The sequence below is a fragment of the Bactrocera tryoni genome, chromosome 4 (assembly GCF_016617805.1).
Source record: "Bactrocera tryoni isolate S06 chromosome 4, CSIRO_BtryS06_freeze2, whole genome shotgun sequence".
In the NCBI taxonomy this organism is placed as follows: domain Eukaryota; kingdom Metazoa; phylum Arthropoda; class Insecta; order Diptera; family Tephritidae; genus Bactrocera; species Bactrocera tryoni.
Window position 1 is genome coordinate 38,269,443 of NC_052502.1, and position 27,653 is coordinate 38,297,095.

The window sequence follows — 27,653 nt, forward strand, 5'->3', positions numbered from 1 at the left end:
GAAATTGAGTTTTTTATCGCTTACGATTCACTATATCATATTATATACATATGTAATATCGTAAACTTTCAAGTTTGAATTCTCAGTTATAACCAATATCTATCCAATATATAACCATTTTATAACCAAAAGCCAAATTTTCATTCAATATGAGTGGTTTCATTTTATCGGCTTTCCTTCGCCTATAAACTTAGAAAAGTGATGTTACGTTGTTTTGAATTTTAAGTCACGATATGTACTATATATATGGAGGAAAATACATTTATGAGTATTTGTATATAAAAGCAATTGTAATCTATATAAGACTGTAAAACACGCCTTATAAATTAATACAAATTTTTTCGACAAAAAACATAAACAGCAACAACATCCATTAACATACCTTCTGTGCAGATATTTTTTTTCCACATTTTAATTGCTTTCTGCTCGAACGCTTCTGCTTTTCATTGAAGAAAAACTATTAAATTTTTCTCAATCTAAAAAAAAACTGGTGTTTATAAAATTAAACATAGGAAATTTTTTGTTAATTTAAACTGCTTTTTCCTTCCTTGAAAATTCGCTTTTTTTCTTCATTTGATTTCATCGGGTGGGATATCTGATTTTCACATTTGCATACATAGATACATAAGTGCGTCTATAAAAATTCAGTGCCATGCAATTCACAAGAAATCGCTTGTGGTTAGCACTTGAATAATTAATTAATTAGATTAGTGTGTAAAGAGAATACCTTTACGATATTATAAAATCACACGCTACAAGCTAGAGGCTACAAATCGTAATAACAATGACAAAGTGTGATGTAATATATATATACATATGTATATCTAAATATTTTTTTACGAGTATACATACCTAAAAGGTATAACACAATAGAGAAGACTGGTACTTTTTTCAGCCAATTGTCGCCAAATTGTATAAAAAGTACGGAAATTTCGTACCAGAAACCTTCTCTGCGAACAGTTGATTTCATTTAACTTTTCAAATACCGAAATATATAAATTCTTTATATAATTGCATATTTTGCACTCACGCTAACTAGTACTGTACCAAAGTGAACTAGTTCTATACTAGTTTCGCGAAAATATTAATTTCATTTAACTTTTCGAATATCAAAAAATATGAATTTATTATATATTTTCATATTTTGCACTCACGGTAACTAGTACTGTACCAAAGTGAACTAGTTCTATACTAGTTTCGCGAAAATATTGCTTTCATTTAAGTTTTCGAATATGGAAAAATATACATTCTTTATATAATTTCATATTTTGCACTCAAGATAACTAGTACTGTACCAAAGTGAACTAGTTCTACACTAGTTTCGCGTAAATATTGCTTTCATTTAACTTTTCGAATATCGAAAAATGTACATTCTTTATATAATTTCATATTTTGCACTCAAGATAACTAGTACTGTACCAAAGTGAACTAGTTCTACACTAGTTTCATGAAAATATTGATTTAATTTTACTTTTCGAATATCGAAAAATATGAATTTATTATACATATATTTTCATATTTTGCACTCACGCTAACTAGTACTATACCAAAGTGAACTAGTTCTACACTAGTTTCGCGAAATATTAATTTCATTTAACTTTTCGAATATCCAAAAATATAAATTCTTTATATAATTGCATATTTTGCACTCACGCTAACAAGTACTGTACCAAAGTGAACTAGTAACCTTTCGCATATCGAAGAATATCATTTTTTTATATAATTTCAAATATTGCATTCACGCTAACTAGTACTGTACCAAAGTGAACTAGTTCTACACTAGTTTCATGAAAATATTGATTTAATTTTACTTTTCGAATATCGAAAAATATACATTCTTTATATGATTTCATATTTTGCACTCAAGCTAACTAGTACTGTACCTAATGATATTAGTTCTACACTAGTTTCGCGACAATTACATTTTTCACAGTGTGCGTTGCAGCAAAGCAGCAAGAAAGTGGAAAATCAGCAAAGACGGAAGCAAATAAGTGGGTGTTGACATGACACGACATTTATTTACACACAAGAATTTATATGTACCCCCCACACATATGTTTCAAACACATAACAGAGCATGTATTTGCCCAACGCCCGTATAAAACTATACCTATGTATATTCCAAGCAACCGCTATTGACTATTGCCTATTAAGACATTGCCACTTGGAATGTCTTCCTATACATGTCGCCCATTTAATATTTATATACCAGCATATTTACATAGACCGAATTACACACGTGTATGTAGGCAATCTTGTGTAGTGCTTTGTTTTAAACTCAATATCACATTTCAGTGGGGGCCCACTCGGCAATGAGCTTATCCACTTTAGCACTCGCTTTGACCATCAAGCGCTTTATGGGATAATTGCTCGGCCTAGTTGTTGCATTAATGTATGTATGTATTAGGCATATAATGCCACACTTGGTTAAGGTAATACTGCAGGGATAAAGTCCACTTAATTCTAATGCATTGTGGGTACAAATATTTATTTTTGTGTCATGGCAAATCTGAACGTTATAAGTATAAAATGTAAGAAAAAATGCCACTGATAATCGCAGATAATAACCGACTTTAGTTCCAAATAATAGTATTATTTAGGTAACTGAGCGCTGCTGGTCTCTGTGCAGGATTAGTAAAAAGTAATATTTTAGAGACAGTGTTTTATTCATATGTTACGTCATGCGAATGAGATTTAAATTAATTTTATTTTTTTTTTCTTACATTTTATCAGAAAATCAGTGAAAAAATTTTATTTCTTAGCAGAAACTTTTTTATGTATGTCCCTCAAGCCAACTTGCTTATAAATATAAAATTTATTTTTTATTAACATATTTATTTTAACATCACTTAGAATTTAATTGAAATTACAGAAAATTAACTTCACCTCTAATAAAATTAAAATAGTTGTTTGCATAAGTGTTCGCTCACTATAACTTCGTCAGTGTGTGCCACGCTGCGTATGAGTAATATTCACAATTCATTTGTGTTTGCTAATAGCTGTAAAACGTACACACACCTATGTGTGTATATCATTAAAATTAATATTATTTGTTTTGAATATTGTTTTAGAAATTAAAGTGGAGAGGGTAAATATGAACTTTTCTCGATTAACAAATAAATATTACAAATTCCGTACTGTCCATAGTTCACTTTAACAGCACTTAATAATAATACACATCTATAAAGTCAATTTTTTTTCCAGGATATTAAGCCAAAGCATTTTGCCAGGCATAAGTAAAAAGTAATCTTTCAGTTTTTCGAAGTTAAATTCGAAAGTCGAAATATTTTACTTCGAATTTCGAAATTGAGCCTATTTATTAACCAAAGCATTTTGCCAGGCATAAGTAAAAAGTAATCTTTCAGTTTTTCGAAGTTAAATTCGAAATTCGAAATATTTTGCTTCGAATTTCGAAATTGAGCCTATTAATAACATAGTTATAAAATATATTACTAAGTTCATTGGCAAAATGCTCTAAGAAGTCAAATCGGATCTTCGAAAAAAAAATAATAAGAGAGATTGAGTCATAAGTAAAAAGCAATATTTCAGTTTTTCGAAGTTAACTTCGAACTTTGAAATATTTTTCTAATATCTTACTAAGTTCATCTGTCATATGCTTTAAGAGGACAAATCGGATTTTCGAAAAAAAAAAAAATAAAAAGAGAGTTCATCTGTCGTATGCTTTAAGAGGACAAATCGGATCTTAAAAATTTATTAAAAACTATTATTTTAATAACTCTTGCTCGAGTTTGAAAATACCGTGTGTAAAATTTCAAATACAGACTTTCAAGGAATTGTGAGTCAAAATTAACACATTTTCTATAAATTGCAACTATTTGCATTTCATCCGAATATATTCATAATTTAAAACTACAATTTGTATAATGAATATCTTCCTCATTGCGAACCATTGAAATTCCACCGAAATCACCGAATAACCACAACGATATATGTACATACTTCTCATATTACCAGCCTTGAAATTCAGTTATCACATTTTATTCTCATAGTCACATTACTGGTAATAATTAGTACACAGGATCTAGCAAATTACTAGTAATATATAAGCTCTTCTGAGGCCACAACATGCAGTCGTCTAATGAACCTGTTCAACTGACTCTCAAAAATGCAATTGGATACATTTTTAAACATTGGGGTGTTCTTTGTTTCCAAAATTAATTTCTATCTTTTTTGTGTTTGCAAATGCCTCTTAAATTGAGTTCGTCCCCAAAATAAAAATTATCCAACGTAAACGAGCTATTTATTTACAACTTAAATCGTTACTTTTCCTCTGTATTTAACATGGAATTTTCTGTTCTTTTGCATTGTTAAAACTACAGTATTGATTATAATCGTATATTACATATAATATGCTGAGCATTCATACCTGGTACCTTATGACTTGGTATGTTGATGATGAGTCTCGTTTTTCTAACAAACTTTATGTCGAATATGCCGGTCAGAGTATGAGTTGCCTTAAGGTGTAAAATATATATAGAGAGTTAATTCGTTTCCGATCAATTGGTTGACGTTTTGCACCTTAGGGTATTGGCCTGGCTTTGATTCTGGCAAGTTGCAAGAGTATAAAAGTTCGATTGCACCCAAACTTATCCCTTCCTTACTTGTTTTTTTCTAATTTGTATGCAGTGTCTATCCTCATATTATGATCTGTTCATTGTTAGCTTACACTAACTGACAATTAAATAGGAAACTAAAGACCATCGAATTGCGCTGACTGCTTTTCATTGGTGTAAAAAAGCTTAAGTGAAATATATTAGTTCCTTCTTATTCCCAAATGCCTATAAAGGGAACCAATTCAGCCTTAAAAATTGTTTGCGAACGCGTTCGCAGAAGTCTTCTAAGACAACAGAAAATTATGTCGAGGGAAATGGTTATATCGAAAAGATAAATGTTAAAACTTATACCAGTTGATATCGACATGAAAGCCTACAGTCGATCAATTCGTATTCATCTAATAACGAGCTTGAAGTAAATTAGACTTAACAGACGCTGTCAGCATCTAAAGTTTCGGTCAATGACAATGAAAGTATCCTGTTGACAGTGACAAAACTGTTTGCTGCGGCAGAAGTTTTTAAACAAAATGATAAAATCTACGCAAAAACTTCTAAAGACGCAATAAATGTTATTCAAAGCGTTCAATGGGATCACTAACCAGCTGCTGCAATGGTTTGTGGATAGTCTGCTATAAAGACGTTACACCACTTCACTTCTGTGAAAAAGGGATTAGAACTGTGTCAAAAGTGTACCAGTAAGGTCTTTGAGAGACCTTTTTTCGTGAATTTTTTTAGAAAAAATTATTGCTGTAGGTTTATTTTACTTATTATTATATGAAAGTACAACATTTGAAGGATATTTAAAAAAGTTTTATCGAAAAACAGCGAGGAATAACGGATTTATAGTCGATCTCTGCAGGCACCTCGAAAAAAAATTGTTGTGCGGTGACCAGCCTACAGCATCACTGGATCATCCGAAACCAAAAAATCAAAATGCTTTCTTTAGTTTAATAGTTTATCTTTCAACTGACGTCGAGTTTTTTTTTTTTAATTTTTCAATTTTTCAATTTTTTATACCCTTTTCAAGCCAAAATGACGATTTTAGACGAAAAAATCGACTTATTTGTTATTGTAAAATTCTTAGAAATTAAAATTTTTGGAATGCAGTAGTTTTTTCTGTAGGCTGGTTACCGACTTTAAAAATGACATATTTGGGAAAATCGATTTAAAATTTTGTACACTCAGCGCAGGTAGCTGGAGGTACCGTTGTTCAACCTGCGAACCTCCGAATGACCTAAAACTTTCACACAATATTCTTGAGATGTTGATGGTTCAGAAAAAAAAATTAAATAAAATGAAAAAAAAAAGTTGTCAAACCTTACTCCCCCCCTTAACTCAGCTAGTTTTTGCGAAGGATTCCTAAACAAATTGTTGATTTTTTTTTTTGAGTTAACAATAAGTAATTTTATGAAGAGTTCATATAGGCTTGATTTGCCTTTGCTTCATTAATTCAATCATATATTCAACTTGCTCCTTTAATTTCAAATATGTAAAGGTATTAATATTTGTCTTTGATAGGTTAAGTAATTTTTGGACAACCTTTGTAGCCAACACAGATTCTAACTATTTTACTAAATTTCTCTCAGCTAGACTATATAAAATAAATGAATAAATATTTGCAATAAAAATAAGAGCTAAATTCTAAATGCTGTGCCAAAAATTTATATGAGATTTAGCTAACATACATGCAGCAGGAGAAGGCTAAGCCTATTTACATACATACGTACATATAATATAAAATTTATGGATCAATGTGTATGTATAAGCTTGAGTGCGCCTGCAGATATTAGTCACTCATCACAGGATCAGCAAGATAACTAGTATGCTGGTTGACACGCGCGTTTACCAACACATACATGCGTTGGAATGTGTGCGTACATATGTGTGTGCGTAAATTTTGAAATAAGCAAATTGGCATGTGCCCTGCTATTGACTAAGAATATGCCACAACTTTTGAGGCATTGTTTTAATCCACTTATATTGGCTCTCAGTGTACAACCTGCATGTGTGCGCATAGATACGCATGTGTCTGCATATGTATACGTATGTATATGTTTGGATGTAAGTTTGTGTTACTTTCATGGCACTATCCATTTTGGCCGACATGCGAGTGCACAATTACATAAGTTCAGCAAGAAATATACGAATATATGCGGCAGTGGCAAGAAGGTAGTTAGTAGCGTGAGCTTATGTGACAAGTTGTCGTTGTTGTTGTTAGTTATAATGCACAAGTGTGTCAAATATGCTACAAAATGTCAACCGCAAAAACCACACGTATCACTTTCTTATTGTTGTTGCTTTGTTTTCCATTTAAGGGCGAAAGAGGTGAGTGCCACCAAGGGCTGCGTTGCAGGTTTATGCCGTTTTTTCGGAAGTTCGTGCATTTCTGCCATGCACATTGTGTGTCAGCCACTGACAGCATTACTCTATATATACGCATTCATATACATACAAATATATATGTATGCATGTTGGTGTGCCTCTTGTGGGGAAATCAATATTTAATGAGGTCGCAAGACCATAAACAAATTAAATGCAATAAGTGCTTAACAGGCTGTTGCCTGACGGACAGAAAAGGTGTGAGCTGCTGCTTGCTTCACTGTCTCTGCGCATGTGTGTGTGTGTGTCAGTGTGCTAGTGTGCCTTCAGTGCTTATTTTCCTGTGCGCTAGTGAGGCGCCAACACACACAATGCTCAGCATTAAATGAACGCCTGCAGACAATTGCTCACTTTTGCAGCATGAACTTTCCGGGGAGCGGCGCGGTGCATTGCGGGCCATGGCGGTGCTGTCGTTGCTCTGCTCTACTGCCTTTTGTTTTAGAACAATAAGCGCAAGTAGGCGTGGACATGAGACGGTGGCGCATTGTTTCATATTTAGTAACATCCCTTCATTAATACTCATTCACAAGTGCACATTATCTATGTTCGTATGCTTGTACATATGTGTGTATACGCGTATGTAACTTTTGAGTTCATGAACATCTAAGCGCACTCGTCGGCAAGAACTATAACAATGTGGCTGCCACCTGCTGCCACTAACTTGTCGTATTCTACGGTTTTTGCGTTTATAAATATGTGTGAACGTAAAGCTTAATGAGTATTGTTATGAAATGTAAGTGCATTAGGGTGGCACTATGCTGCTCACAGTTTAATAACTGAAATATATGAGCAAATTTATAGAGATATTGTTTTGGACATGTTACATGCATAATAAAAGTATTGAAACATAAATGGATATTACATTTACGATAAAGAGTTGTTTCTGCCTACTGTTTCCGTGAAGATATCTTGTATAATAAAAAAGTTGTATATACATTAACTTGATTTTGATCGATCATTTTGTATGGCTGCTAAATACTAAAGTCGTTCGATATCAATAGCGGCACAAATAAGCAGCTCCTTTGGGAGAAATGGAATTTCAGATCAATAATTCACAAACCGGGAGACTATTTCGAGTATGGAAATGGCTAAATTAGCTCAGGTCGTCTCACTGATTTAAATAATTGTATGTATATAGTTTCAGATAATTTCAGTAGAGCCTAAGCACATATCAATCTAAAATAATTAAAAAATGTTGCCTACATTTCGGCGTACTGTTAAGTAATATACAAGTAAGTGTTATTATTGTAGCCTACATTTAGGCACAATAATATAACAATATAAGAGTAGTGGCAATATTGAGAGCAAAATTAATTTCAACGTTCTCAAAGTTAAGGGGGTACTCTAATGAGAACGCATACATTTTACCACGTTTTAGGAAATTTTTTTTTATGCGACAACAAAATTCAGTCATTTTAATTTTTTAATATCTTTTAATTTGGATTTTGAAATGTACAAAAAAAAAATTTCGCTTTTTACATTTTTAATATATGTATGTATATTTTTTAAATCAAAGTAGTCCCCAACAAAAAAAAGTAGTTCACTGATCATGGGGATAGCGGCTGTTCATGTTGTCTGAAATAAAAAAATCGAATGGATTATTATTCAGTATGCGGCTATCGTCCCTACCAAATATAGGTTGTCAAAAAAGTTTTGCGGTATTTTCGCTAGTTGGAGCTGAAAGCGCGAAGTTCTAGTTTTATTCGTCGCATCGGGTCATGCTTTACCTTTTTGGAAAGCTCATTTCACGCGCTAATACATGTTTGATTGATTGTTTTTTTTAAGTCGTTCGTGAGTTATAGCGTCGCAAACATGGAGCTAAATAAAGTGAAAATACGGCATATTTTACAGTACTACTACGATAAAGGCAAAAATGCATCTCAAGCAGACAATAAAATTTCTGCAGTTTATGGACCCGATACAGTTTCCATTTCCACCGCACAACGATGGTTTCAACGTTTTCGTTCTGGTGTAGAGGTGGTCGAAGAGGCGCCACGCTCCGGAAGGCCTGTCGTCGAAAATTGCGATAAAATCGCTGAATTGGTCGAAAGAGACCGGCATAGTAGCAGCCGTAGCATCGGTTAAGAGCTGGGTATGAGTCATCAAAAATTCATTTAAATTTCAATAAAAAAAAATTCAATGAAAATACCGCAAGACTTTTTTGACAACAAATTATAATCAATTTCATTAAAAAAAATGTCGAACTTCAAAAAAAGTCGCGTGTTTTTTTCGTTAAAAATCGTATAAAAAAATATGAAAATATTTTCGAAAATAAACAATTCTTGGTAGGGACGATAACTATAATGAGTAGAAAAACATATGTAAATTTTAAAGCAATCGGTTGAATACTTTTTTTTTAGGACCATGACAGTTTCAGAAAATGATGATTCGAGAAAAATACGAGACTTGTCATGGCGCCTGGTAGACAGTCGCTTACGACACGTCGGCGACTATGAGCTGTAACTTATCAAATACTATGAATTTCGGTCTGAATTTTTCACAGCATGTTTTCTATAGGTTTTACTGTCAAAATACAAAAAAAAATCGATTTCTCGAAGTGATTACATGAGAATACCCCCTTAATGGAAGAGCGCAGAGAATTGTGGTCCTACCCTTTTTAAAAACGGAAATTTACAGCATAATTTACCTCAAGTTGTAGGAATTTAACCTCCAACTGTTCAGTTTTTTAACATTATAGTTTTTAGTTAATTTCCAAATTCATAATGAAGTCTTCATGCAACCCTGTAATACGTGATCAACGAGAGAGTGAACGTTTATTGAGCAAACAAATAAAAATAAGAAAAGAGATTTAAGTTCAAAATATTGGATTGCTATGTTTCACGTTGAAAAATGTACTACGGTTGCCTAATAATTTTATACGACAAATAAATTGTTCTAAAAGTTAATGATTGCCTTCGAAAGAATAGAGTATTTTCTGTAGAGCAGTTTTAGGTAAAAAAAATCACTCAAAGGTTTTACAATGCCTCTCGAGCTACTCAAAAAAATGTCTAAAAATCTCTTCCACCGGGATTCTAATCTGACTCTTTTTGCATTTAGAGATTCTGTGAATACTTAATACTATTGTACAAATAGCTGTACATTTATATATGTTTATATGATAGAACTAACGGATGATCTAATTAGAGGTACTTTTTTCAGTAGCCTTTTTTTGACATATCACGCGTGAGTCGTGTCAAGGTGTCATGTTTTTTCGCTCAGTAATGCTTGGCATTTCATTGTGGAAAAACTTAGGCTTGAACAAAGTTTACAAATCGTACAACATTATTACGAAAATTTATGGTCAACATAATCGGCTTACTGAGTGTACTATTCCCAACACCATCACCAATCTTAAGACCCTACCTTCATTATTATAGAATATTCTACCGAATAGATCACACCCAGAACGCAGTGAAGAAAATATAGCAGCTCTTGAAAAGTTCCAAAAAGATCCGACGTTTTCAAGCTAAATTTTGTACAGCGACGAGGGTATGTAAACAAGCAGAAGTTCCGCATTTGGGATGAAGAACAAACTGAAGAGATTCAAAAGCTGCCCTTTTATCTAGTAAAAATAACAGTTTTGTGTGGTGAGAACGTAACCGTCAATGGCGACCATTATCGCGCCATGATAACCGACTAATTGATACCTGAAGCACGTGATCTCGGAGATATTTGGTTTCAACAAGACGGCCCCACTTCCCGAACTTCGCATCAATTAATAGATTTATTGAGAGAACACTTCTGTGAGCAGATAATTTCATATTTTGAGCCGGCCAATTGACAATCAATATTGGATATTATCGCAATGTTAGACTTTTTCCAGAGAGAAGGTAAAGTTTAAATATAGGGACAATCCTGCTTCGATTCAGGCCTTGGAGCAAAACATTCCGTGTATCGTTTGCCAGTAACCAGTCGAAATCTTCGAACGAGAAATCGAAAATTGTACTCAACGAATGGATCATCTGAGACGTAGCCGCGGCCAACATTTGAAGGATATAATCTTAAAAAAAATAAATGTCGGAGAATGTTCTTTCGAATGCTAAAAAATATTCGCCATTAAATTTGAAGTTTCTGTGTTTTTTGAGAACCTGGAAATGGATCACCCATTATTATTAAACATATTAATATTAGTGTTTTAGTAGAAAGATATACATATTAAACTTAAAGTTAACGTTAGCTTTTGTGGCATATTTGTTGCAATCGAAATATCGCACTTGGACAATTATAGTGATATTCTTTGTGATATTAAAACATTCAAAGAAGCGAAATAAATAGTCACATGGTGAGGAAAGTTCTGATATCATTCTCTTTGAAGGCGCTTAATTTCGATACCAGATAATTTCCCTAGAGTCAAGTTCACTTAACCTTAATCTCTAAAAAAACTGGGAAAAGTAGTGAAGTGGTAGGACCCTGTCAACTAGACAATTCCAGCAATAGCATTTGACGAATCTATCGTGACCTTTAGGTGTTCAGCGGACAATTTCCATTTAGAATCATTATATATAATCTGGTTAAGTGCCTGACCTTACATATTACATTTGTGAGCAGCAATACGGGTTCTAACGCACATATGGGACCCCCTAGTTGTGTTCAATGTTTTTCAAGAATTCGAAGAGAAGACAGATATATCAATCTAAGATCAGCAACTACTGAAAAGTTAACTCTATCGAAAACTGCGTGGAGTAATATTTCATATTTTCAAACAACCCTAATGCGACGACATAATTTGTTGGCTCTTGCGTTAATAGTCGCTTATACGCTGCTTCATTTATATTTTTTATGACAGAAATTGTACTTTACGTGCATTTTGTTCTACTTTTGCATTCAAGTTCTCACTTGAATATTATTAGCATGTACTGTAAATTGCGTTTTTATTATTTAAATGTCGGCAGGTTTTTTGCTAATCGTAAAAATAAAAAAAAAATTAAAATTAAATTCATTCAGCAAAGTTGGCTTGCCAAATTCCAACTAGTAAATGAAATGCCTACACACACAGACTCATTTATGGCAACACAGCAACTAAAATAACTGTAAGAGTATCTAAGTATGTAAACACATGCCGTGGACTTATGAATACACCTCCGTTATTTGCAGGATATACACCTACAAAGGCGCCCTCTCTGGTTCGCCATGGCAATGCCACCGCAAATATTTGCCTCGATGTTATTGCTGTTGTACTTGTTTTTGTTTGTTTAATAAATTTATTTTCATATTTTGCTGCGCTGCAGGATATTTCTACACACGCAACAACTAAAAATAAAATTGTCACAACACAAACGCTAACGGAACTTAAGGGAATACACGTCTATTGCTGAATTTCTGTATGAGTGTGTATGTGTGTGTGAGTGTGACAGGTATGAATTGCTGCTCAACATAACTTTGTATCGGTATTCCCGATAGGCGCGTAGTAAATCTGAAATTTTCGGCTGTTAAGAGCGTGTATGTGCGTATATGTATGTGTGCGTAGGTACATATGCACCAGTGTTTTTGCTCATTCTCATTTTGCAAACATATGTCAACACTCAGCTTTATTGCTGCTTTTTGTGTTTTAAATGAAAAGTAAATTTATTGGCGTTTTTCGATTTGTTTTGGCTCTTGAGAAATATTGGACAATATTTAAATTAAAAAAATATTTTTGAGAAAATTTCAAAATATTTAAATAAGAAAAAAACGATTTATGAGCACCAGCGCGCTTTCACAAAATATTGCTAGTAAAATAATGGCTGCAATTTACAACCAAAAATACAAATTGCTCAAATTCCAACCCACAAACATTCTTAACAGTAAAATTGCTCTCGAATTACGTCTTTGAATTCCTTGACTTTCTCGACAGCCACTGCTGCTGTTGCTGTTGCTGATGCCTTTTTTGCTGTTGTGCGTGGGCGCAGGCACCTTTCTTCAGCTCCTGCTCGGCTGCAGAAATCTGAAGGACATTTTGCGTATACACTTTCAGTTTGTTTATTGACAATTTGTATTTAAATAATGTGGCAGCACTCACTTTATATTAATCAGCTTCAAACACTTTTATTACACTTTATTTATGTTCTTTATTGTATTAATTTTTTCAAATAATTTCATATACACTTTTTATGGAAAACACGTACTTTTTTCCACCAATAACAATTGCGTGCGCTTGCAAATGTGTATAATTGTAATATTTCTAACTTTTCATATACTATATAAACTCTTTATAACCACTGGCGGCAGTTTTTCCGCTTTTCTTCACCAAATTTTATTTTTCCTTATTTTTTTTTTACTTTTTAATATAATTTGCTATTTTTTCATATTTCACTGCCACTTCTACTGCAATTTTCGTCTCTATTCCGTTTCACAAAAGTGACACAAATGACCCAAAGCGTTGTCTAACAGCTTGGCATTTCACTGGATTCATATATGCAGCACGCACGCACCTCTACACACACAGTGTAAGTCACAAACACACACACTCCTTCAAACGCACGTACGCAACATTTGTTTGTATGCGTGTGCGTACTTTGCAAACGCGTCTCGGCAGCAACCGTTCTATTAGCCACAATAACTGTTCTTCTATGGCTGCTGCTGTTGATCTGCTTGTAACTGTTACTTTCAACGACTGGGCACGGACCGTTTCTGCTGGCGACTGCTTGCTTCTGGCCGAGTGTTGTTTGCTTTTAATCTTCACGACATTGGCGGTAAAAGCTTTTCGCAGGCAATGTGGCAAGGGTTGCCAAGCGTTAGCGGCACAGTGTTGTGGGCGAAGGATATTTGTATATTTTTTGATATTTCTAATTTATATTTTTTTATATTATTTGATATTTTTTGATATTCCTAATGTAAAATGATAAAAAAACGACTTACAAAATATTTTGGTCCGATCTGAACTATTTGTTCGAAGATTGAACCAATGCCTTGGATAATAACACATTCCAAATTTGAAGAAAGTAATGTGGCCTATAAAAAAGTTTTCTCAGAAAGGACTTGAGCATGATCAGTCAGCTTGTAAGGCAGCTATGTATATGCTATAATGTTCCGATGTGAACAATTTACCGTTTTCTTGAATTATAATTCATGCGATTTTACCGTTTTCTTGAATTATAATTCATGCCAAATTTCGTAAAGATATCTTGGAAAATAAGAATATTTTTCAAGACTTGAGTCTGATAGGTCAGTTTGTAGGGCAGCTATGTGCAATAGTGGTCCGATTTAAACAATTTCTTCGAAAATTATGGTGTTGGCTTGTATAATAATCAATAAAAAACTTCTTGAAAATATATTTTAAAATAAAAAAAGTTTTCTATACAAACACTTTATTCTGATCGTTCAGTCTGTATGGCAACTATATGGTACAGTAGTCCGAATTGAACAGTTTGTTCGAAGATTGTAATGGTGCCTTGTATAATAGTCCATGCCAAATTTCGTGAAGATATCTTTTCAAATAAGAAATTTTTTCAAACAAGGACTTGAGTTTGATTTTTCAGTTTGTACGATAGATTTGTGATATTATAGTACGATAGAGGCAGTTTCGACAAATAAGCGACCTTTTGGGAAAAATAGATTATGTGCAAAAGTTCAGACTGAAATCCCAAAAACTGAGAATATAGTTCGCGTATATACAAACAGACTAACCCAGTCTGAATCGACTCAACGAGACATTGAATTTGAGATAAAATTTATTGCAATCCCGAAACTAAAGACTTTTTACATCTACTAAAAAGTTATATGATTACGTAACTATCTGGCAACCGTAAAGTACATATACATATATGCTGATCCATGAAATCAAAATATATTAATTCGAAAGCCTTTGAGTAAATTTTTCACTGGAAAATAAACAGCGCTAATTTAAGTAAAAGTACGCGCATTAAAAAAAATGGTGAATAATACAAATATCCTATCAAAGCTACATAAACACGAAAATGCTTACAAGTGAGGCAACCCTATCCACAAGCGCGTCACCTGCGCAGGAGCAAACAATTAGCAGAGAGCGTCCTAAACTCATGCATATAAGCGTATTCAGGAAAGCTTTTCATATTTTTTCTTTCACAGCTGTGTCAGCTCTCTCACACCTCCTCTACAAAACTTTACGTTTTTTCTCATTTCCACTCTCATTGTTGGCGTTCTTTGTAGTTTCCACGCTTTCCGTTTCACTGATAGTAAACATAATTGGCGGCTACGTCACTGATTGTCGTTTACACTGCTTGCACTCGTTTGCTAAATAACAAAGGCGAGAACTGAGCACAGCTATGACGTCACGAACACGAATGAACTAACGAACGTCCTTAGACTTAATCAATGACGTCACGGCATTCGAGTACCTACGTGCGCTCTTGCTGTAATTGTGTTAGCTGGTGTTTTTTGTTGGAGATGATGCTGTTTAACAATTTTAGTATATACATACATATGTACATACATATGTACATACATATGTATGTAGGAATATGGCGGTAGGAGGGGAAGCTGTGCAGCACTTTAGCCGTTTGCACTCGTTTGGCCGTGAAATGAAAAACTCAACAAAATGTGCGCCAATTTACGCTTTCAAGAATCGCAAGCAAGTGTTGAAAGAAAAAGTCAGCAGAAAATGATGACAGGCAGCACGGAAACGTCAACTGTGAACCAAATGTGTGGACAACCTACGTGATAAATATACATATGTATGTGGATATGTGTTTTTAAATTTTTATTCAATTTTAAGCCCCTCGGCGGCGCGTAGAAAAGTAATTTCGAAATTGTAATTCCGCTAATTGCATTCCAGCTTGGGAGAAAGTGAGTAAGGGAGAAAGATTTGCGTTTAATTACAAAAACTGAAATGGTGAAATGAATTTTGCAGTTTTAAGACACTCCTTTGTTAGTGAAAGTAAGCTCAGTTATGAAATTTGAGATGAAATAACATAGCTTTATATAGAAAGTTCATTAAAACAACTTCGGTTATTCACAAATTCCAAGATTCTTTAGAAGACATTGATTTTGTGCGGTCAAATTGATAGCTATATTTTATAGTGGTCCGATTGGAAACTTTTCTTCCAATATTACTAAATAATCAATTTTCGAAACTTTTCTTCCAATATTACTAAATAATAAGTCAATTTTCGAAAATATATCTCTTCCACTAAAAAATGTTCCATATAAGGACATGTTTTTGATCGATCAGTTTATATAACAGCTTAGTAACTATATACATAGCTATAGTGGTTCAATATCGGCCCTTTCGAAAAATGAACAGCGTCCGAGGAAAAGTGTGTTCAAAACGAAAACAGAAGGATTAGTTCGCTAGGTCAATTGAAAAGTTCCCGGTCTACCATTGTAAAACACATTTTTTTAGGAAAATTATTTTTTTTCTATTCAACATATGTATGTACATAGTTCTCTTCTAGGGTGATACACTGATTACAGCGACACTTCAACTTTTCAATATCATTTTGTAGCACGGTTTCTCCTTTGCTTCAAAGTAGGTCTCAATTTCGGCTATAACTTCTACATTTGACGAGAATTTCTAGCCAACAAGCATTGTTTTAAGATCTGAGGACAGGAAATAGTCGCTGTTGGCCACATCTGGAGAATACGGTAGATGCGGAAACATTTCAAAGTCCAATTCGAAAAAACAGACTGCATTGTTCTTGGTAAAGCGGCACATTCTTTTTCTTCAAATGCGGCCGTTTTTCGGCAATTTCGTCCTTCAAACGATCCAATAATACTCAGTGTTGATAGTTCTTCCTTGTTTAAATAGTCAATAAAAATTATTCCTTTCACATTCCAAAATACAGACGCTACCATATAATCTTGCCAGCAGACTGTTGCGTTTTTCCGTTTTTTGGTGCGGTTCATCGTGTGCAGCCCATTCGCATGTTCGTCGATTGGACTTCCGAGTGAAATGGTAAAGCCATGTTTCATACAATGTCATTACGGCTTATTGCGTTTGAACTTATCCATATACTGCTCGTTGTTTTTTGGTCAAAAGTGAGCGCGACAACTACTTTACAAAGAGCTTTCTCATACCTACATATTCGTGACACGTTGAGTTGACATCTCTAGAGTGCCCACTATCTCGAACAACTTTAATTTACGGTCATTAAAAATAATTATTTCGTCTTCGGTGTTTATTTCACCACGTCTAAGCTTAGCATACCAATCCTTAATGGTTGCCTTTCCTGGAGCAGTGTCCGAAAACTCGTCAACAAACCAAGTTTATGCTCCAACTGTGTTTTTTCTTTTAAAAAGAAATATTTATCAACACGCGAGATTACTTTTTATTGATTTTTTCACAATAGAAAAATTTGCTTCACTCAAAATGATGTAATTCCCAAGCTAGTGATCTGACACTTGTCAAATTTATACTCGCATTTTAAAGGTTTTGACTAACTAAAAATCATATGATAGCGTCATCTATGTATGTGTCAGATTGGTGACTTTTCAATTGACCTGTTACATAAACTTTGCAGCAAACCTGTTCGTGGTATGAAATATGTTTATCTGATTTAAAGTTCAATAGTCTTTAGAAATGATAAGCCAACATTTTTGAAACGTAATTTACACTCAAAATTGGAATTTTTTGGAGTCATTTTTAGCGCTTAGTTTGGAATAGGGAAGGCCGCTAATAATGGTTAATTATGGAAAAAATTCTTGTAAATGCCGAAGTTGAGGATTTTGTTAAGAGTCACGGGTGCTTGAGCGCATTCAGATATGCATAATTTGGTGTGATTTAAAAAAATTATTTTGATATCTTTAATAAGATTTTACAGCTTATTTTTCTCTCTGAGTAGAGTTTTACCAGTGGCGCATTCAGAAGGGGAAGTGGGGGGCATTTCAAACTTATTGACTGCTTGATAGATACAAAGGCCTTTTGGATAATGACAACGTCGTACTATGTTTGAAGCTCAAAGGCGAACTTGATCATTGGCAGTGCCATTGGTGGCAAAGGCAAAAGTCAAAAGACAACGAATTACCGACTACTGCTTTGGAACCGTTGGGGAATTACGATGTAAACCTATATAATTCATAGTTTTCTTCGCATATTTTGCACACCTTCCTGTGACGAATACGAGCTCTGAACGCTCTTTTTCGACAATTCGCTATATTCTGCGTTTAGGTGATTAAATTCGTCACAATAGTGGCTTAATGCGATGGTGTCACTCCGAAACAAATTCATGATGCACCAAACGAAGAATTTCGAAAAAACAATGAGCATCACCTTGATTTTTTTCAAACTTATAAATCTCATAAAGATCTGTTTACGGAACTCTTTTTGAAAAAAAATGCAGCTTTGATGGGACGAGTCGAGCAAGAACGCGTTTCATACCCAAAATATCCATCAAAATTATTCGAACGGACTCGCGAGAGAAGTCAAGCTCTTTTGCCATCTCTCTAACACTTTCCTGACGATTTTTGAGCACCATATTCTTAACTTCTTTAATATTTTCATCAGTTGAAGAGGTCGAAGGTCGTCCAGAACGAGGCATGTTCTCAACCATCTCTCGATCGTCTCCTAAGCTTTTTCCAACATACACAACTATTCCGTACACGTAATTTGTTTAGAAGTACAAAATTTGAGAGAAATTTTTTGTTCGATATTTTTATCCATTGTAAAAATCGAAAGACACTACTGAAATGTATCGACTTCAGCAACTGCTGGTTAAAAAACTGGTTAACAGATCGCGCTCATATTTGGTATAGTAACTAAGGACAATCCTACCAACTTAGCATTTTTTGTCATCATCTCACACCTGTGGAATTCAATTACAATTTACGGGTGCTTTGTTTTCTAATTTATGAACAATTTGTTCAAAATATGCAGTTACATTCAGCAAGTCGTTAGAAATCCCTTACTTTGTTTATGCCCTTAGAGAACAGAATGAAATAAATGTTAGCATTTTTTGGACCGGTAAAACATACTCGTATTGACTTAAAAGAAAATCAGTTAATTTTTGTGTATACTGAAGAATTGGTCTTGACCCAGCACAATTCAAATATAAATGTCATAAGAAATTCCAATCTAATTTACAGCTGAGTAACTAAAGAAAGCGCTTTTGATTTGTTATAGTTGTAAAACAATGAACGAAGTCCATTCAATATCATTATGAACGAGCAATTAAATAGTAATCATTATTTATCGGTAAACATTTTCGAATTGTTGGCTACCGTTCGAACTGTAAATAGCGTTAAGTGACACTCGCTCTTATATACCCTCTTGCTATAGGTAATGTTTTCTACACACTATCTCAAATTTTGATCGCAAAGCGAATACTCCACTTTACTATTATTATTTTATTTGTTGTAGTTTTAGTTTTTGTTTTTTATTCGTATTGTACATATTATTATTATCTGCAAGGAAAAACAAAACATTTAATACTGTACTAAGCTGAGACCTTGGTCAATCGCAATCGATTTAATGCAACAGGAAATGTGCACACATACAAACATAAAGACAAAAAAAGTCATTTTCATTTTCCGTGCCAGTATGAAAGGCGCCAATGGGAAAATCCAAGGAAAAAAAAACGCCAAAACAAAAGAGCTTAGCTGGCAGAGACAATCATTTTACAGTTCCATTCAATGGATATAAAGTGCACGCGAACTTTGTTCAGCGAGGAAATGGATTTGAACTTTAGCATTTGCAGTGCGCAAGTTTTACTTTATCTATCTTTACGATACAAAAACAATATTGCTGCAATCAAAGCGTTTGTCGTGCGATTAAAGTTAGAGCAAAGTGTTAAAGTCAAATGAAATTGCAAGAATTTAAATTTTAAATTTAAAGTTTTCTTATTAATTAGAAAAATGCACTATGCAATTAGCATCCCTGAATACATATAAAAAAATTGTTTGTGCCTTGGGTTTTAATTTAATCTGTTGAAGGATAGTTTTTAAAGTTTATCGGTGCGACAGGAAGTATAATGTTATCCACTAAAATAACTTCTGAAGCACTCTCAAGGATATCAAGTGTGCTGCCACACAAAACTAATAAAATAAATGTGTAGACAGGCTTAAAACTTAATTTTCTTTAAAGAAATACAATTTTTTTTTTGTAAAATTGAATTTTATGATTCACTATAGTCGCCATCGCAGGGATTGTTGAAAACTTTACAGCAGAATGTCTTGTGCCCTGCGCCTGGAAAAATTACTCAGAAGTGGCGATTTTTTCCTTTTCTTTCCAGCAAGTGGATTTTTGATATTTTAGCGCCTAGCAACATCTTTAAAACCTTCACTGAACTCGCAGTCTTCATTGTACACATTTACGAAATTTAGTAAGGACTTAAGCTTACTTTGAGACAAGACAAAGGTGTTGATTATTTCTTCAGGAAAATATTTAAAAACTGCTTAATTAAAACAAAACAAGAAAAGACGTTAACTTCGGCTACACCGAAGCTAATATACCCTTCACAGGAGAATTTCCTTTAGTAACTTTATGTTAACATATACCAAATTTCGTGAAGATATATCGTCAAAAGAGAAAGTTTTCCATGCAAGCATTTGATTTCGATCATTTAGTTTGTATGGAAGCTATATGCTATAGTAATCCGATCTGAACAATTTTTTCGGAGATTACATTATTCTCTTAGAAAATAACCTGTGCCAACTTTTGTGAAGATACATTGTCAAATGTGAAAGTTTTCCATACAAGAACTTGATTCCGATCGTTCAGTTTGTATGGCAGCTATATGTTAAAGTGGTCCGATAGCAGCTCCTTGAAGAGAAAATGACGTTTGCAAAACTTCAAAACCATATCTTAAAAACTGAGGGACTAGTTCGTATATATATAGACAGACAGGCAGACGGACACGGCTAATTCGACTCAGCTCAACATACTACTATATACTTTAGAGGGTCTCCGACGCTTTCTTCTGGGTGTTACAAACTTGGTGGCAAACTTAATATTATATACCCTGTTCAGGATGCAAAAATTCTAATACAGTTACCATCTAGTGAAGGAGAACAAAATAACATAAAATAGATATCAAGCGTTAAGAAGTTGGGAAGATGGGTTTTCTCGGGTAAAACCCAACAGTTTTTTTCAAATTTTTCTCATATAAAAAATTAAATATATTTTTAGAATTTTTTATTGTTACAAACATTTTCCAGAGACCCGTCGGTTCTGTTGTGTATTTTAATTTGTAATAAAATTTGTCAAAATGTTTAAATAAGAGAGCAACAGTAAGTATTCTAAATTTCCCCAATGGAAAGACTACGCAGAACTCAAGAAGTCTTGTTCAACAAAACAACACTCTAAATCAAAATAAAGCTCGAACAAGGTTATAATGTATGGTACGCTTCACTTAATCTGAGGCACTGATTTTAATGAAAGCAAAGGCGATTACAACAACTAAAGCTGAAATATTCTCATAAGCAAAACCACCATAAGTTTTCCCTCAAACGCAGAAATTTGCCCCACTTAGTAAAACAAAATGTTATACACCATTGATAAGCGACTGAAAATCTACATGGAAGTACTAAAATTCCAGCACCAGTAGTCAACATCAGTCACAATGAGTATTTGTCGCCGTAACAATATCCTCCCGGGAACAACTAACCTTGGGTAGTCATAGACTTTCTAACTGAGAGAGTAGTGGGTTACAATATTTTTTATATGCCTGTTTTGACAATAACCAATCAATTTAGTTGGTTAACCGTGGAAACATCAATTTAGTACGACACTAACAAGAAGTCGGTGCACAGCAGAATAATAGCCCGAAATACTAACTTTTTACATTGAATATAGCCTTTTCATTAAGAAGTTAATTTTAGTGAGCGATGGAAGTAATTTTGTACTGTTTGGTGACTTTAATTATCAAATGTATAGGATTTAGTGAAGAGAAGAACCATGTTTTTTCAAGCTGTTCTAAATATAGCTGTAAATTTTTTCACAAAAACGACTTTTTCAAAAATTTGACTAGTCCTTCGATCATTAACTGTATTGATTAAATGCAATGAAAAATTTCAAAATGCCTCTTCAAAAAATAAAACATCACGAAAAGCGCGTTTTAACTGACTTGCAAGTGGATATATGTACATACGTATGTATGTACAGCCGCCTAATAGTTAAACCTGGTCTTTTCTGAAACCATTGGCGTTCATAGCCAAAGTGTGAATTATTTTATGGGTATCATAATTATAAGAGCAAGGCAAATTCTTTTTTTCAAATTCAAATTTTTTCAGTGAACTGCTTGATCAGTGGAATCGCGAGATTTTGCAGATATAACGGGGTTTTCAATAGGGACGCTACAAAAGTAGACCGATAGGGACAGCAAAGGACGCCATATTTTTCCCCGCTACTCCATAAGTCACCATTGCTTTCTGAAGAAATTACGGTTTGGCGCGAATTATGGACCGGCGGCGTCATTGGGCCGTACTTCTTCCGTAATGATGAACTCTTTACATAAGCATGTCAACGACACTTTAGTGCTTTGTGTGAAACTCAAAAATGATGTGAAACATATTTGCGCTGACGACAAAAAAGCGTCAACTCAGCTGACGTTTGAGAATTGCAAACAAGTGGATTATCTAAGCAGAATTATAGGGAACCGCATGATAACAAAGAAACATCAAGTGCGACTGCCTTCCAGCTACAATACCCTTCACAGAGGCATTTCTTATATTTTAGCTTAATATTTTTCATTTTGTATGACAGCTTTATGACGTAGTGATCCAATCTGACCAATTTTTTACGGGGATTTTATCTATACCAAATTTAGTGAAAATATCTTGCTGAATAAAAAAGTTTCCTATATAAGAACTTGGTTTTAATCGACCAGTTCATATGAGAGCTTTGTATGTACATACATACATACATATATGCTATAGGAGTTCCATATAGGCGTTGACAACTAAAAAGCAGCTCCGTGAAGAGAAGTGGATGTGTGTGAAATTTCACATCGATATCTCAAAAACTGGCGGACTAATTATTGTATGTTTAGGCAGACACACGGACATGGCTAAATTGAGTCAGCTCGTCGCGCTGATCATTTATACATGTATTTATATACATATGTACATTAGGGTGCTTCAAAAAAAAATTTTGAATTTTTTTTTTCAACTCTTACCCCAAATGACAAACAAAAAATCCTTCCTCAAGCCAGGCGCTGTAGCTTAACTTTAAGGGGTCGCTATTTTTTTTAGGTTCCCATACATTTTACATACGAACTTTCGTTTTTTCATTCAAACTAAAACTTCACCAACTAATTTTCGTTTCTCAAAAATAACCATCACATATTCAGAAAGTTCAAAAAAAAAATTCAAAATGTTGTTTGAAGCACCCTAATGTACATAGTATGTATGTATATATTTTTATAGCGTGTCCAACGATTTCCTCGGGACAAACTCAATGTACTCTGTTCAGGGTATAAATAAATATGTATGCAAATATGATTATTTACATACATACATATGTATATGTATGTATGTGTGTGTGTGAGAATTAAATTTTTATTTGCCGTGTTCTCACACAGCAAACAGTTACTTAATCGAATATTTTTTATTTGTAAAGTAAACATTTTAATTTTTACAAGCTGAGTGCGGTCTTGTTAACGAGTTGCTTTTCTGGTAGTTGTTGAGTTGGTCGAAGATCACGGTTGCAACATCGAAATGACCTTGCGCTCCACGCGCAATTCAACAGTGCGATTTGCAGATGGTGTGTGTATATTTTGTGCGTTTCTCCCTATATACATATGTATGTACATACATTTTTATATATGTTCATATGTATGTATGTATATGTATTTATTTATCAGCTCCACTACTGCTCCACTTTATTTGATGTAAGCCATAAATGCAAAAAATTTGGAACATAAGAGAGCGCCGCTTTAATAGTGCGCCACGCGCCAGCTGTTGAGCGCTTGCGAGACTCTCCCTCTCTTTCTCTCTTACATTGAAGAATTTGACTTAATTGTGCGCCACAGGTAACCAGACGTCAGCAAACAAAATAAATTTCAATTATAAGCAAACAAAACGAAAGTCGTAAATTTTTAACGCAAATATAAATAATAACACATGTGTGAGTGTATTTACATACATACAAGTATTTATCAATATGCACATAAATATATGCTAATAAGTTATTTGTTCCTCTTCTTAATTCATTTAATTTTTGCAATCCTTTGTTTACCGCACACAATTTGTTAAAAGCTATTCATGTTTGCAATTATTTATAACTTTTGTGTTTTCTTTGTTTATGCGCTTCTAAAAATACATACATATATAGCACATTCACTTAATGATATCTCAGGCATGTGGCCAATAAAAAATCTGCGAGATAGCATGGCGAAGAGTTTGCCTAGCTCGCGCTTATCACCCCTTGCCTTCCTTTGTCCACAAATACAAGTATATGTTTTTTTTGTTTATTAAATTGATTTTACTATCGCAAATTATGGTTCCCGTGAAAAAGTTCATTGTGCTTTTTACGTTTCCAAAATAATTACAAACATACCGAGCGTCTACAAAAGAAATTGCTCAAATTGTTTCGCATTGTAAATTATTGATGTTTATCAAAGATTATGGTTTTGTGATAAGAAGCGGTAAATAGCCGATAAGTTCTGATAAACTATTAAAAAGCTTATGATTTTTTTCCGAACATTGTTATGTACTGATATGTAATTGACAATACCATAACTAATTGGTATTGTTTCCTAATACCTGCTGATAGTTTGCTAGGTTATAGATCTGTCTGGAAAACAATGCTAACATATAATAGCATATATGGAAATTCAGCGAAAATGGTGAAAAGTAGGGAAATGTAATGAAAAATATAGATTTCATTGAATTTTTAACAATAAAAATTCTTTTTTAAGATCCTTAAAGTTAGCAATACTTAGCTATTCTATTCCATACATAGATAAATAGTATAATTGAGGCTTTGCACTGCGACCTATGGTCTATTATGCCCTTCCAAATATCACATATGGTCACAAAGGTTCAGCATCCTGAACCATTCCAGGAGCCTGCTGTGCGATTCAGCTTTCCTACATACGCCTCCATTAAAAGGGATTCAACCACATATGCTGAGATCGCCTTTAGTGCCGCTTGACTATTGCTAAGTAAAGTGATAGGCTGTTTTCGACAGTTTTGGTGGAGATTGATTTCGGCACACCGACTTATAGCAAAGACTTCTGCATGAAAGATGCTCGAAAAACGTCCCATTGGTATGGATAGTTTGGCATGCGGTCCCGCAATGACTGCTCCAAAGACTTCTGGTGTTTTCAAGCCGTCAGTGTACCACTGGATAGTGCTGCCCCTCAGTAGTATGTCGAGCGTGGAATCGCTCCATTCCGCCTTACTGACGAGAGCAAATCTCCTACTTCTTTGTAAAGTCAACCCTCATCGTAACGCCGTCGCTTGGATACCGCCAGTGGTGTGTCTTCTCTTAGAGCCTTCATTTGTTGAAACCACATCTTCCCTTTGCCGAAATACTCTGCTGCCATTAGCAGCATGGTATGCTTCGCTACTTGTTTGATCACTAAATGTAGCGGTGTGAGCTCTAAAATGACTTCAAGCGCTGCGGTTGGATAAGTGCGCATTGCCCCTGAAGCACAGACACAGGCGAGCCGTTGCGGCTTTGATAGTTGAAGGCCTACCAAAGACTGCGTTACCTTAGATGCCCAAGCGACCGCTTCATAAGTGACAATACAAAGACCTTACGATCATGGTATACAGCCATCTTGTGATAACTGGCTTGCAGCCACAGGATCTGCTGGCTAGGCGTGTGCATATCATGACTGCCTTGGTGGCTTTGGACAGTGTTAAATTCACATGAGTTATTTTTAAATGATATTTTTTTTTTCTGAAACGAATTTGTCTGAAAAAATAGTTATTTGCATATCTGTTTATACCCTTTACAGGATATATGAAGTTTGCCTCAAAGTTTATAATACTTAGACGTGGAAGACCCTATAAAAATATGTCTGTATGTCTGGTATATTGTTCCTAAATTTTTGAGAAGTCGATCTGATATTCTGCACACAACTTTTTCTTTCTAAGAAGCTGCTCATTTATCGGATCCGCTAATATCGAACCACTATTTCATATAGCGGATATACCAACTGACCATTCTTTATATTTCACACATTTTTTTCTTGGTACTTCGTACAGATTATTTTCTAAAGAAGCGCAGGTAACTCTGAACAAAGTCTTTGGATAGAATCACTATAAAATAAAGCTGCCAACCGAAACTGGAAATTTGGCAAAGATTATTATCGATGGCCAACCCACAATCTAGCTGGCACACAAAATTACCGGCCAAAATCAAGATAAAGATTTTTTTGCTTTGTTAAGTAACATTAACTTGACTTAAAGATTGGTTATGTCAAACAACATAAACCTCTTATAGGTTATGTGCAGTCGAAGTTCACTTTTTGTTCTTGTTTTATATAGTTTAATCTCTTATAAATTATTAACACTTTTTTTAACTTACGCAAAGCTTTATAGAGTTTTTTCTTTCTTAACCACCAACTAAACATTAAATTAAAGCTCGGCTTTATTTAATTTTTTTTTTTTTTGCTTGAGCATAGAAAAACTTACGTGAATTTTCTTTAACCAATATTAAGAAAACATTGTTTCGATTTTTTTTTAATTTTTATGCACAAAAACTACACTTTTAGAACCTTTCTGCACTTTCAACGGCAACGCACACATCTGGTCACCTTAATTTAGCACTTACGCACAGCTGAGACACTGCTCTCCAAACAACAAAAAAATTCCGACCATAAAACATATCTGCGAGTTGGCGGAGCGTAAATTTTTTATCATTTTCTTTTTTCGTATTTCTCACTTTTTTCACAAACTTTTACACACAACTCTGATTTCAGACCATTTTATAGTGAAAACATGAAACTTTCTTTAATAAATCATCTCAGTTGTTTCACACTTGAGCGCAAAATAATGCAGTACACCGTTTACATCGTGCGAATAATCGATTCACAGCAGCTTCATACACACACACACAAATGGCAGCAACAGATACACAGTCACCGACACAATGGCAACAACAGCAGCTGCTACCAACTCGGTATGCCCAGGCCAAATTTGCAGGGACAAGTAGGCGCACACGTCGGAAAATTTTCTTCACTAATAAAACGTCCACTTAAAAGATAAATATTAGCTCGACATAATCACATAACGGTAGTCAAACGCTTTGACTTTGCAGTGCAAAGAGTGAGAGACTAATAAATAATATTACAAAAGCGAAAATTTGCATTGAATAACGCAGGGCACACGCAGACCTTCGCACAGACTTAATTAGATTTAAGCGCCTTGACTGCTAGTTATTACCGTTGTTGCTGCAACTGCAAAACTAAATGCAACAAAGTTGCGATTACACCAACCACACGCAACGAACAATTTAATTCTATTTATTTGACATACACTTGTGTGTAAGTATGTATTTTATAGTATATTTCCAGCGCTCCCGCTTTTGCAATAATTAAGCGTCGCGCACTTGGGAAGCGTTTCTGCACACAATTTCTTTTTCAACCGCCCTTGGCGAGCTCCGCACGCAAACTGTGTTTGCTCGGCGCTGCAACAAAAAGCAAACGCTCGGCTGGCGCTCCAGTGGCGCACGTTCAGCTCATTTCGCATCTCTTGCCGGGAACATTCGTATTCGTTGGTGATAGAGCCACACGAATTCGGGTGGAACCCATTTGGACCGATTGGATCTCATCACAAATGTAAATAGACAACCAATTTGGTCACTTCTCTAAACAAACGCCAATGGGGAGCACAAGTACTCAGCAATAATAGTGTGAGCGC

General features: G+C 34.4%; 1 protein-coding gene across 8 annotated transcripts in view; it reads right to left on the reverse strand.

Moving 5' to 3' along the window:
• LOC120774445 (protein retinal degeneration B) overlaps positions 1 to 27,383 on the reverse strand; it is a 54,718-nt gene extending 27,335 nt beyond the window's left edge. For 4 of the 8 annotated variants that reach the window (XM_040104090.1, XM_040104089.1, XM_040104087.1 and 1 more), the window contains exon 1: positions 12,758 to 13,621. The gene's annotated coding sequence lies outside the window, so the exon portion shown is untranslated. Of the gene's footprint in view, positions 1 to 12,757; positions 13,624 to 27,176 lie in introns of those variants that run through there. The other 4 variants (XM_040104094.1, XM_040104092.1, XM_040104088.1 and 1 more) reach the window with 3 other exon arrangements.
• Between the last annotated feature and the right edge of the window lie 270 nt (positions 27,384 to 27,653).